The sequence below is a fragment of the Dipodomys merriami genome, unplaced genomic scaffold (assembly GCF_024711535.1).
Source record: "Dipodomys merriami isolate MVZ:Mamm:240054 unplaced genomic scaffold, mDipMer1.0.p SCAF_113, whole genome shotgun sequence".
In the NCBI taxonomy this organism is placed as follows: Eukaryota; Metazoa; Chordata; class Mammalia; order Rodentia; family Heteromyidae; genus Dipodomys; species Dipodomys merriami.
Genome location: NW_027202416.1, coordinates 3,782,540 through 3,793,750, shown reverse-complemented (window position 1 = coordinate 3,793,750; position 11,211 = coordinate 3,782,540). Strand labels below are relative to the sequence as shown.

Genomic DNA, 11,211 nt, shown 5'->3' with positions numbered 1-11,211 from the left:
CAGAGCTTTTGCAGGGCAAATGACATAGCTAGCAAGATCAATAGAAAGCCCAAGAATTGGGAGAAGATCTTTACTAGCCATACAACGGCCAAGGGTCTCATATCTAAAATATACTTGGAACTCAAAAAAATTAAATCCCCCAACAACAAATCCTCAAAGAAACAACTGCACAATAAGTAAGTGGGCTAAAGATTTAAAGAGAAACTTCTCTGAAGAAGAAAGAAGGATGGCCAATAGACACATGAAGAAATGTTCAACATCCCTAGCCATAAAAGAAATGCAAATCAAAACAACATTGAGATATCACCTCACTCCAGTTAGAACGGCAAAAATCAAGAACTCTAACAAAAACAGATTCTGGAGGGGATGTGGACAGAAAGGAACCTTACTTCATTGTTGGTGGGAATGTAAACTTGTTCAACCACTTTGGAAAGCAGTATGGAGGTTCCTTAAAAGACTTCACATAGAACTCCCCTATGACCCAGCAATCCCACTTTTGGGCATTTACCCAAATGTTTACAAACAAGACCACACTAAAGCTACCAGAACAACTATGTTTATTGCAGCAGTATTTACCATAGCTAAGATATGGGACCAACCCAGATGCCCCTCAGTAGATGAATGGATCAAGAAAATGTGGTATATATACACAATGAAATTCTATGCCTCCATCAGAAAGAATGACATTGCCCAATTTGTTAGGAAATGGAAAAATTTGTAAAAAATTATATTAAGTGAATTAAGCCAGGCCCAAAGAAACATAGGTCCCATGGTTTCCCTTTTTTGTAATATCTAGTATATGTATGAGTCAAGCGGAAAAGGTCAGATAATGTGATGTCAGGAAAATGAACCCTTAGATGTGTATTTTAATGTTTTTTTTTCTTTTATGCATGTGTTTCTAAAGCATTTATAAGATTATCTCTTTGTTGCTTTGTATGTCCCTCCCCCACAGTATAACCCCTGCTTTCACTATATTTGATGTCAGTATAACTGGAGGAGATGGGGAAAAACCAGTTGTTTAAGGATACAGGTGAACCTGTTGCAACAATGAGAAGTACAAGTTGTCATGTCCAAAACGAGCTTTACAACCTTGGTGCGGGAGGGGGATGGGGGAGGGGGGGAAGGTGAAGGTTTGGGATGGGGGGAGGGGGAAGGCTGGGAAGGGATATGAAGGGTAAACAAAGGAGGAGGCTGCAATGCTTGGTAATAAATGTACGCATTATCCTGCCCATGTAATTGTAATTCCTCTGTACAGTATGTTCACAATAAAATAAAATTAAATTAAAAAAAATGAAATCTCTTGAAACTTCCTTATCTGTCAAATTAAAAGCATTTGTCCTCTAAATATTTCATTCATTTCTCCAGCAATTGTATAACCCAACCACCTTTATGCCAAATAGCTTCTCTGATTAAGTCATGTAAATATTTAGGAACAGAAGTTATCACAATTGTATAGATGTATCTATCCACCACGCAATAAATGAAATCTGAAAACAAAAAGGATTGGGATTAATAATTAGCTTTCACTATGTTGCCGTAAAAAGGTGAACCCTTTCAAGTGGGCATAGTCATAAAGATTTGGTCACTGAGAACTTGTGATCAAAGAGGATGTTAACATCAAAGTCCTTTCTTCCTCTTCCTTCTTTTAATTCTCTTTCTCCTTCTCTTTTTCCTTCTCCCTCTCCCTCTTCCCCTGCTCCTCTTTCTCCCTTCCCCCACTCCTATTCCACCTCTTCTTTACTTCCTCGCTTCCATGAATACAAATAATCCATCACATGTTCCTGACATGGGGTACTGTGCCACCAGCAATCCAAAGCAATGAGGATAAGAAACATACAATGAAATGTATAAAATCAGAAGTCAAGATTTATCTTTCCTCCTTTTAAGTTAATTTTATAATGTATTTTGTTATATTAATAGGATACTGATACAACATGTTCTCATTTATTGTAAGCGATAAGATGTACTGGAAAAAAAATCAGACCACCATCACCCTAATGAAATAATCGATTAAATTAATATTATATTAGGACAAATCTACTTTAAAATATTAGATATAATTGAATAAGAGGCAAAAAAATCACCTCTATGATTTCTTATGAAAAGACAGCAGAATACGATTTGTTAACAAAAATGCGTCCCATGGAACAATGGGAAACAAAATCTACACCTACAGATTGTGATATAGCTAGAAATTAGTTTTCACTATCCTAAGTCTTTGACAGTTTAGGTTTGTTTACACAGCTACTGTCATCTCTTAGGAAATGATTTTATTAATACTCAAGGGTTTGTAGCTTATAACCCAGCAACAAATAATGTTTCTAAATGTAAAAAGGCAGGGAGGTCTAGTTCAAAGCCTTGGCTTGGTGCCAGCTTAGTAAGGTATAGCTGCACCAGGGAAGAGGGGTAAAACAGGTGTGGTTATAAAAAAAAAAAGCACTGGTCTGAAGCCTCAAAATAAGGACCCCATTCTTTGTGGACCAAACAGTCTCTAACATGAGGTTTTTTTTTAAATTAACAAGCACGATTTTAGATTTTTGCAGAGTGAGATAATGCATAGTTACAGACGAAGTCTGATATGTCAGGTAATCCAGTCTGCTCTTTCACATGTTACCTAATAGCCATGTTTCAACACATATGACTACAATGAGATTGTCCAAATTATACTGTTACTTTTACCTCTCATGAATCAAAATTCTATCTAATAATTTCTGTCTTCCAGATGTTTTCACAATATTTCTCATGATCTTTTCTACTATTTTGTCTTCATTACTGATGCTCATACTATTTTTTTGTTGTTGTCTTTTGTGTATATTCCATTTTTAGTGCTTGAACACAATGTTTAATGGTCTCCATTGTATTTTTTGCTCAGGGCTGTTGACACGCTATTCCTTGAGCCACATCCTCACCTTCTGCCTCCTGCTGGCTAATTGGAGTTAAATTTTCACATTTTTTTCTGTTTGGACTGATATTGAGCTAAAATATTCAGGTGTTAGCTTCCTGAGTTTCTATGATTCTACACATGAACAACTAACACCAAGCTTTGCTATACTATTATTTTAATTATGTCTTAGAAGAAAGTGAAGTATATTTGTGTTAAGTGTGTAATTTTCAAATACAATTTGAATCTACTTGATATAATGTAACTGTTATCAATTTTAACAGTTAAATCAATGAATGCTACATATTCCCAAAGAAATATAATTGAAAAAATGCATAATTATTTTCTTTAAACAAGCAAAGGAACTATGAATTTCTTTCACTTTACAATTCATGTTTTATATAACTTTAATTAGCAAACTTCCATGATTAAAAGTAAATATATTAATTTTATACTACAAGAAGCAAAGTGATTATACTTAAGAATAGATATTTCATCACAGTCAGAAGATAACTTTTTGAGCATTCTCCCCATAAAGAAATGTTACATGCAGAAATTAATGGATATGATGTGGCTTGATCATTAAACAACATATAAATGAATGGGAATATCACTTCATATTTCATAAATGTGTAAAAAATAATTATGTTGCTAGGCTCCAATGGCTCATACTTGTAACGCTATTTACTAAGGAGGCTGAGAGCTGAGAATCATGGTTCAAAGCCAGCCTAGGCAGGAAAGACCATGAGACCCTTATCTCCAATGACCCACCAGAAAACTGGCTGTGGCTCAAGTGGTAGATAACTAGTCTTGAACTGAAGACCTGACCGACTTCGTCCAGGTCAAGATTTCAAGCTCCATGACCGACAAAAATTAAAAGTAAACAGTTACAAATAAACTAATATTTTGGTATAAATGTTAAAATATGTATTATAAAAACCTTTAAATCCTCACTAGATATACTAGTTTATATAAACGTAGAGAAGTGAACTCTGGTTTTAAATGTCATTGAATCAATTGTGTAAATCACACATTTCTCACTCAATTCATATTTGTATGTTTATATACTTATATGTCATAAATATAATTAACTGATATGTGATAGGCAGTGTTGTTTTAGGAAACTCCCTTGGCTTTCTAAGATTACCCCTTCTACCCTAAAATAAATATGCCCTCCAACCTTGTAAGAGGTTTCATCTCATTGAAGCAGAAAAATATAAACCATAATCATTTTTTGGAACAACTGTAACATTTTACATGCATTTGAATTATTTTAAGAACCAAAACATTCAAGTCATCTTAACTGTACAAGTAATAACACAATGTCTTCTGAGCTTTTCAGTCTCTTAAGAGATGAAAACCTTTAATTATATATCTGTTTTTTTCTGCCTAACATCCTATTCCTTAGGAAGCTCTTTTGTGTAACCTTGTGTTCCTGATTAGAAGACAGGAACAAAGGGAATAATGAAAATAGCCAAGGAAAATATTTGAAACAATTATAAAACAATCGCCTACACGCCTGTATTCACTGGTTTCAATGAGAATATACGTTAAAGTATCACGTTTTTGTTATAATTTAAAGAGCAATAATTAAACTTCAATTAACAGTGAAGAAGGGAACAGAAAACTGAAGACAGCTAGACTTTGAACAATCCAACATAAGTAAAATGGATTTATCTTTTTTTCTATGTAGTTGTGAAAATAATAGAGAGCAACAACCAAAGGAAAGAAAACGCCTAAGCCAAAGCAGTAAACGTTTGTCTATAAAATATGGTGAGGGTCTGACTGGTTCAAAGTCAGGCTTGCAAAAAGGAAAAGTGTATTTGCTTTAATGTGAACGATAAAAAGCATAAAAATCTTTTATTGAAATTTTACATATCTAGACTAGGACTTCTTGTGTTGGAGAAGAAGAAAGGTATAAAAAAGTTCAAGATTGCTTGACTATTCCCCAAGATCATTCTACTTTATCAGCTATAGCAATGCAAGTAGCCTTGGTTACTCTTAGTATCATGCTTGTTTACATTTAGAAGCATTATTTGTTGCTGGGTTATAAGCTGCAAACCCTTGAGTACTAATAAAGTCATTTCCTAAAGGAATGAAAGTAGCTAAAATGTCAAAGACTTAGCATAGGGCAAACTATTTTCTAGCTATATCACAATCTGTAGGTGTAGATATTTTTTCCCATTGTTCCATGGAACCCATTTTTGTTAACTTCTTTTTCACCATCCGGTGATCCTATAACATCCTATACTATCCTGGGATTGCTTATCTTTACTGGATTCTCTAATTTCTGTTGGAAAGTTAGGAAGGAGAAAAGATTGAGTTACCATTTCGGTTTTACCTTATTTTTTATTATCTTAGAAACTGTAAATCAAAATAACATAATTTATCTTTATAATAACAAGAGACATATTTCATTTCTATATTCTTACCCTAGCCTTCCACATAACTTTGGTACTTAGTGATCCCCAAATATGAAAATGAAGATAGGGAGCTTCTTGTTTAAATATTATTTAGGAATTCAAGACTTCATTAATGCAAGGCCCTTAGTAGTATGTACATCTTACATGTGTATAAAGCTGGTGGCAACTTTTTCTTATTCTCAGAAACTAGGATTCGTGGTATCCTTGTAGTTGCATCAGGAAAAGGCTGTAGTTGATTTAGCTTACTACACCAAATCTGCTGTAAAATATTTTTACAAGATAATTGTCTTGAATAATCCGTATTTATCATTTACATTTCTAAAGGACAGAAATCTAAAATAAGTCTCACTAGATTAAAATAGAGCCTCCTACAGAGCTAAAATATTTTTCAGGTGAATCTAGTGGAAAAGGCATATACTTCCTGTTCCGCTTCCCAGAAACTTCAGTATGTTTGTTCTTGTCTTTTTCTTAATCTTCTAATGTAGCATCTTTACATCTTTCTGATGTTTCTTACCTAATGATGTCCCTTTTGAACTACAACTGGGACTTTTGAGTATACTTTGCCCATCTGATAATTATTCAAATTTGTGTTCCTTGGGCAATGAAAGGTGATTATTTTACAAACTTATATATAAAATGTAAATCTACATTTGATTGATTAGATATTTCAGGACTATAGATATTTTGGGAAGGTATTTAATGCCTACCACAATGAGTGTGTAAGCATTCTTTCTACAGGTTATAAACTGTTACCCTTTCATTAATTTTGAACAACATATTCCTTCAATAAAATATAACTAGAAAAAATTTGGTTCCTGAAAGCATTTAATCTTGATTAAAAATTGTCATTTACTAGAAATCTTAAATATCAGACAGCAGCTCCTGAAGCAGTGCTGGCACTATCACTTTTTGTATATTCTGCTTACAATCTTCTCTTTTCAAGAGCATTTGATTATTATTTTGGAATTATGGTTAATAGTTATTTGACTGCTATTTTTAAAGAATGCAACACCAATACTGGTTCTCATCTTTTAACTTGTTTATGTGTAATCTATTTCTGAAAGAAACACAGCTATTTGAATTACATGAACTGCTTATTGAAGTGTGGAGAGGAAAAGAAGAAAAAAGATGTCCCTGTGTGTATGTCATGTTGAAAATTTAACTAAAAGCTATTTTCTTAAAATCATATATTTTTCATTTTGTTTGGATTCTGATAAAATTTAGCCTCTCAACTCACACAATGTTAATGCAGTCTTATTTCATGCCTACTAAAAGCAAACAGCAAATTACTACATATTTTAAATTTTTTAATTGTTAAAATTATTATTTATTAAAAAACAATATTTTTTAAAAATTAGCTAAGGAAAATTGTTTATTAGATGTTTAGAGTCGTGTTCAGTCTCTATTGTTGAAGCCAGAAAGGGAAACATCTTGCTTTTCTTCTTCCTTGGGCCACTCTGATTTATTTCATCTATTTCTGAAACAATAAAACTCAGGCTTTGGAGCCTTTTGCTTGATATCCACAATGTGTCATTCTTTCTTTATTAATAGGAGAATTTGGAGAAAGGCTGAGAATTCTCACTAGAAAAAGGAGAAGAGGAAAAGAGAAGCGAGAAATCTAGATATTTCTTTCTCATCTCAATCACAAGTTCCTGATAATGATTATGGATGTTTAATACAGTACTCGAGTGATTAAACACATTTATAGAAAGAGTTAACCCCTCAAGTGATCACGTAGAGAATGCTTATTTATTTAAAAAATGTAATAGCATCAAGTAGGAAGTGTTTTCTCCTTGCAGGTCAAAAATTGCAGTCTGCATTTTTTACAACGATGTATTCCTTTTTTCTGATGCTTCATATAATGATGCTTATAGGGTGTTGCAATTTTGATAACTTTGAGGCAAAATGGACAAAGTAAATTCTTAGTGTTTTCATGAGATGTTCGAAAATGAGTTTCTACATCAGAAAATGATGATGATCTATAATTGCAAACCTGGCAGATATATGGCATCTCACCGGGTTTATGATTGTCCTTCATATGTTGTAAAAGAACATGTTCTGTTTCAAATGATAATTCACAGATTTTACAAATGGTAGAAAAGTCGTGAGGAGTGTGTGTACTCTCGATGTGGCACTGCAGCTGGAAGGGTGTGGGAAATTGCCGGTAGCAGTGCTTGCAGGTGGTGTGGTTTTCCCAGCTCTCACTGCTCTGCTTCTCAAGTTCCAAGTGGTGTTTCATGTGGTTCATAAACCTAATATTATTTTTGAGAACTTTCAAGCAACTGAATCATTTAAAGGTTGTATGAGTCTTCTGTTCTTCCTGGATATCTCCTTCATGTTTTCCATAATAAAAGTCATTAACTAACATGATCAATTTTCCTTTCTCTGAATCAGCAGTCATAGCTTTATTTGCTGTATTTGAGTTTTCTGTTTTATCTGGTCCCAAAAAGTCATTTATCATGTCTGGACAACAATACTGCATGTGATTTTTCATAGGATCCAGAAGATTGAAATCAATATTGCACTTTGGACAAGCTCGTGGAAAAGGCGTTCCATCTTTAGATTAATTTGATGAAGTATTTTCACCTTTTGATGGCATAGCTTGGGGAGAAATCAGTGAAGGAGTTTTAACTACAGGGAATACAGCTGAGAAATCTGTTACAGAAACACTTTCACCAGGCTTGGGATTTTTTGGATTTACACTGTTCAGAAGCAGAAGGACGTTTTGATAAAAACAAATTTTCATTCAGACCTGCTCCAGAAATTGTTGGTATCCCTTGGTACTGTGGTAATTCTGTATTCTGGGTCAAGTCAGACAGTAACTCAGAAGAATTACTAGATACAACTCGGGATGACTTTGTTAAATAGCCAGGTTTAGAAAAAGGCTGTACAATAACAGAGCTATCTGAAGATCTAGATTCAGGATGAAAATTTACTGGCGAGGCAGCAACTGGATTTGATGGGTTCGTATTGTGTTGACTTGTAGACTTGAATGCAGCAGAAATACCTCGACTGAGCACACCATTCTTTATTCCCCTTGAATATGAGCTGGTTTAACTCTGTTCAAAATATTTGAAATTGCTGGTTTTGAACTTGCTATCTCTCCAACAAAGATTGGTTCATCATTGTCATCCTCCTCAACTTCTTTTATTTTCTTCTGCCATGGCTCTAGCTCTTCTTCACATTCCATAAAAAGTTCTGCCATGTCTGAATTTTCGTGAGCGGAGCCAGCTCGGCCTGACTGGAGCCCTAAAAGAGGAGGAGAAAGAGGAGGAGGCGGAGGAGGAGGAGAAAAAGGAGGAGCGGGAAAAACTATCAAGCGGCAGCGGCAGCAGTGGGGGCGGCGGCTGCTCCCATTGTGGAGCCAGCAGCCTGACCCATGGGAAGTGGGAGAGGGGGAAGGGAGACATGGGAGGAAGTGGGGGGGAGGGAAGCTGGCGCGGCCCCGCGCGCGCGCCCCAACACCCGATTATGATGAAGGTTTTGGAAAAATTAGGAATCCATGGAACATTACTCAATATAATAAAGGCTCTGTATGACAAACCTACAGCCAGCATTACACTTAATGGTCAAAAACTAAACCCATTTCCTCTTAACTCAGGAACAAGACAAGGATGTCCACTCTCTCCAATTCTCTTCAATCTAGTATTAGAATGCCTAGCTACAGCAATAAGACAAGATCAAAAACATAAAGGGGATCCAAATAGTGAAAGAAGAAATAAAACTCTCGCTCTTTGCAGATGACATGATCTTGTATTTAAAGAATCCCATGGACTCCACTCCCAAATTACTCAAGCTGATTCAAAACTTTGGCAAGATAGTAGGGCATAAATTTAACCCCCAAAAATCAATGTCTTTTCTGTATGCCAACAATGAGAAAAGTGTGGATGAAATTAGGAAAGTAACTCCATTTGTAATAGCACCTCAAAAAATAAAATACCTAGGAATTAACTTAACCAAAGAAGTTAAGGAACTCTATGATGAAAACTTTAAAATCTTGAAGAAGGAAATCAAAACAGAACTTAGAAAATGGCAAAACCTCCCATGCTCCTGGATTGGAAAGATTAACATCATGAAAATGGCAATACTTCCCAAGGGTATCTACAAATTCAATGCAATACCGATCAAAATTCCAACCTCATTCTTCAAGGAAATAAAAGAGGCAATCCAAAAATTCATATGGAACAATAAAAGACCACAAATAGCAAAAACACTCCTCAACGGAAAGAACACTGCTGGTGGAATAACAATACCAAATTTCAAACTTTACTATAAAGCCATAGTAACCAAAAGAGCTTGTTACTGGCATAAGAACAGACCTCAGGACCAATGGAATAGAATTGAAAACCCAGAAATGAACCTATAGACCTATACCCAATTAATCTTCGATAAGGGTGCTAAAATAATAGGATTGAAGAAAGACAGTCTCTTCCGTAAATGGTGCTGGCAAAATTGGTTAACTACTTGTAGAAAATTAAAACTAGATCCTTATATAACACCCTACACCAGAATAAACTCCAAATGGATCAAAGAACTCCGAGTCAATGCAGACACTCTGAAAACATTACAGGATGGAATAGGAGAAATCCTAGGCCTCCTTGGCTCAGGCCGAAATTTTCTTAATAGAGACCAGGAAACACAACAAATCAAAGAAAGGTTGGACAAATGTGATTGCAGGAAGTTGCAGAGCTTCTGCCTCGCAAAGGACCTAGCAAGCAAGATCAATATAAAGCCCATGGATTGTGAGAAGATCTTCACTAGCCATACAATGGACAAGGGTCTCATATCTCAAATATACTTGGAACTCAAAAAGTTAAATCCCCCAACAACATATCCTCAAAGAAACAACTGCCCAATAAATAAGTGGCCTAAAGATTTAAAAAGAAATTTCTCTGAAGAAGAAAGAAGGATGGCCACTAGGCACATGAGGAAATGCTCAACCTCCCTAGCCATAAAAGAAATGCAAATCAAAACAACATTGAGATACCACCTCACACCAGTTAGAATGGCTATAATCAAGAACTCCAACAACAACAGATGCTGGAGGGGATGTGGACAGAAGGGAACCTTACTTCATTGTTGGTGGGAGTGTAAACTTGTTCAACCTCTTTGTAAAGCAGTATGGAGGTTCCTGAAGACTTCACATAGAGCTCTGCTATGACCCAGCAATCCCACTTTTGGGCATTTACCCAAATGTTCACAAACAAGTCCACACTAAAGCTAACAGTACAACTATGTTTATTGTAGCATTATTTACTATAGCTAAGATATGGAACCAACCCAGATGCCCCTCAGTAGATGAATGGATCATGAAAATGTGGTATATATACACAATGGAATTCTATTCCTCCATCAGAAAGAATGACATTGTCCCATTTGTTAGGAAATGGAAAGGCTTGGAAAAAATTGTATTAAGTGAAGTAAGCCAAGCCCAAAGAAACATAGGTCCCATGATTTCCCTTATTTGCAATATCTAATATATGTATGAGTCAAGCAGTAAAGGTCAGATAATGTGATCTTAGGAAAATGAACCCTTGATATGTATTTAAATGTTTTTTTCATGCATTTGTTTCTAACTCACTTATAAGTTTATCTTTGCTGCTTTGTATGTCCCTCCCCCACAGTACAACCACTGCTTTCATTATATTTGATGTCGTTATAATTTGTGGAGGAGATGTGGAAAAACAAGTTATTTAAGGATACAGCTGGACCCGATGCAACTATGAGAAGTACAAGTTTTCATGACAAAAACGAACTTTACAACTTTGGTGCAGAGTGGAGGAGTTCGGGTTCAGGGTTGGGGAGAGGATGGGAAGGGATGTGAAAGGTCAACAATGGAGGAGGCTGCAATGATTGATAAATGTACTCATTATCTTGTCCAGTAATTGTAACCCCTCTGTACAGTAT

General features: G+C 35.3%; 1 pseudogene; it reads right to left on the bottom strand.

The window, feature by feature from the left end:
* Positions 1-7,022: 7,022 nt before the first annotated feature.
* On the bottom strand, positions 7,023-8,515 carry LOC138822610 (zinc finger protein 280D pseudogene; annotated as a pseudogene).
* Between the last annotated feature and the right edge of the window lie 2,696 nt (positions 8,516-11,211).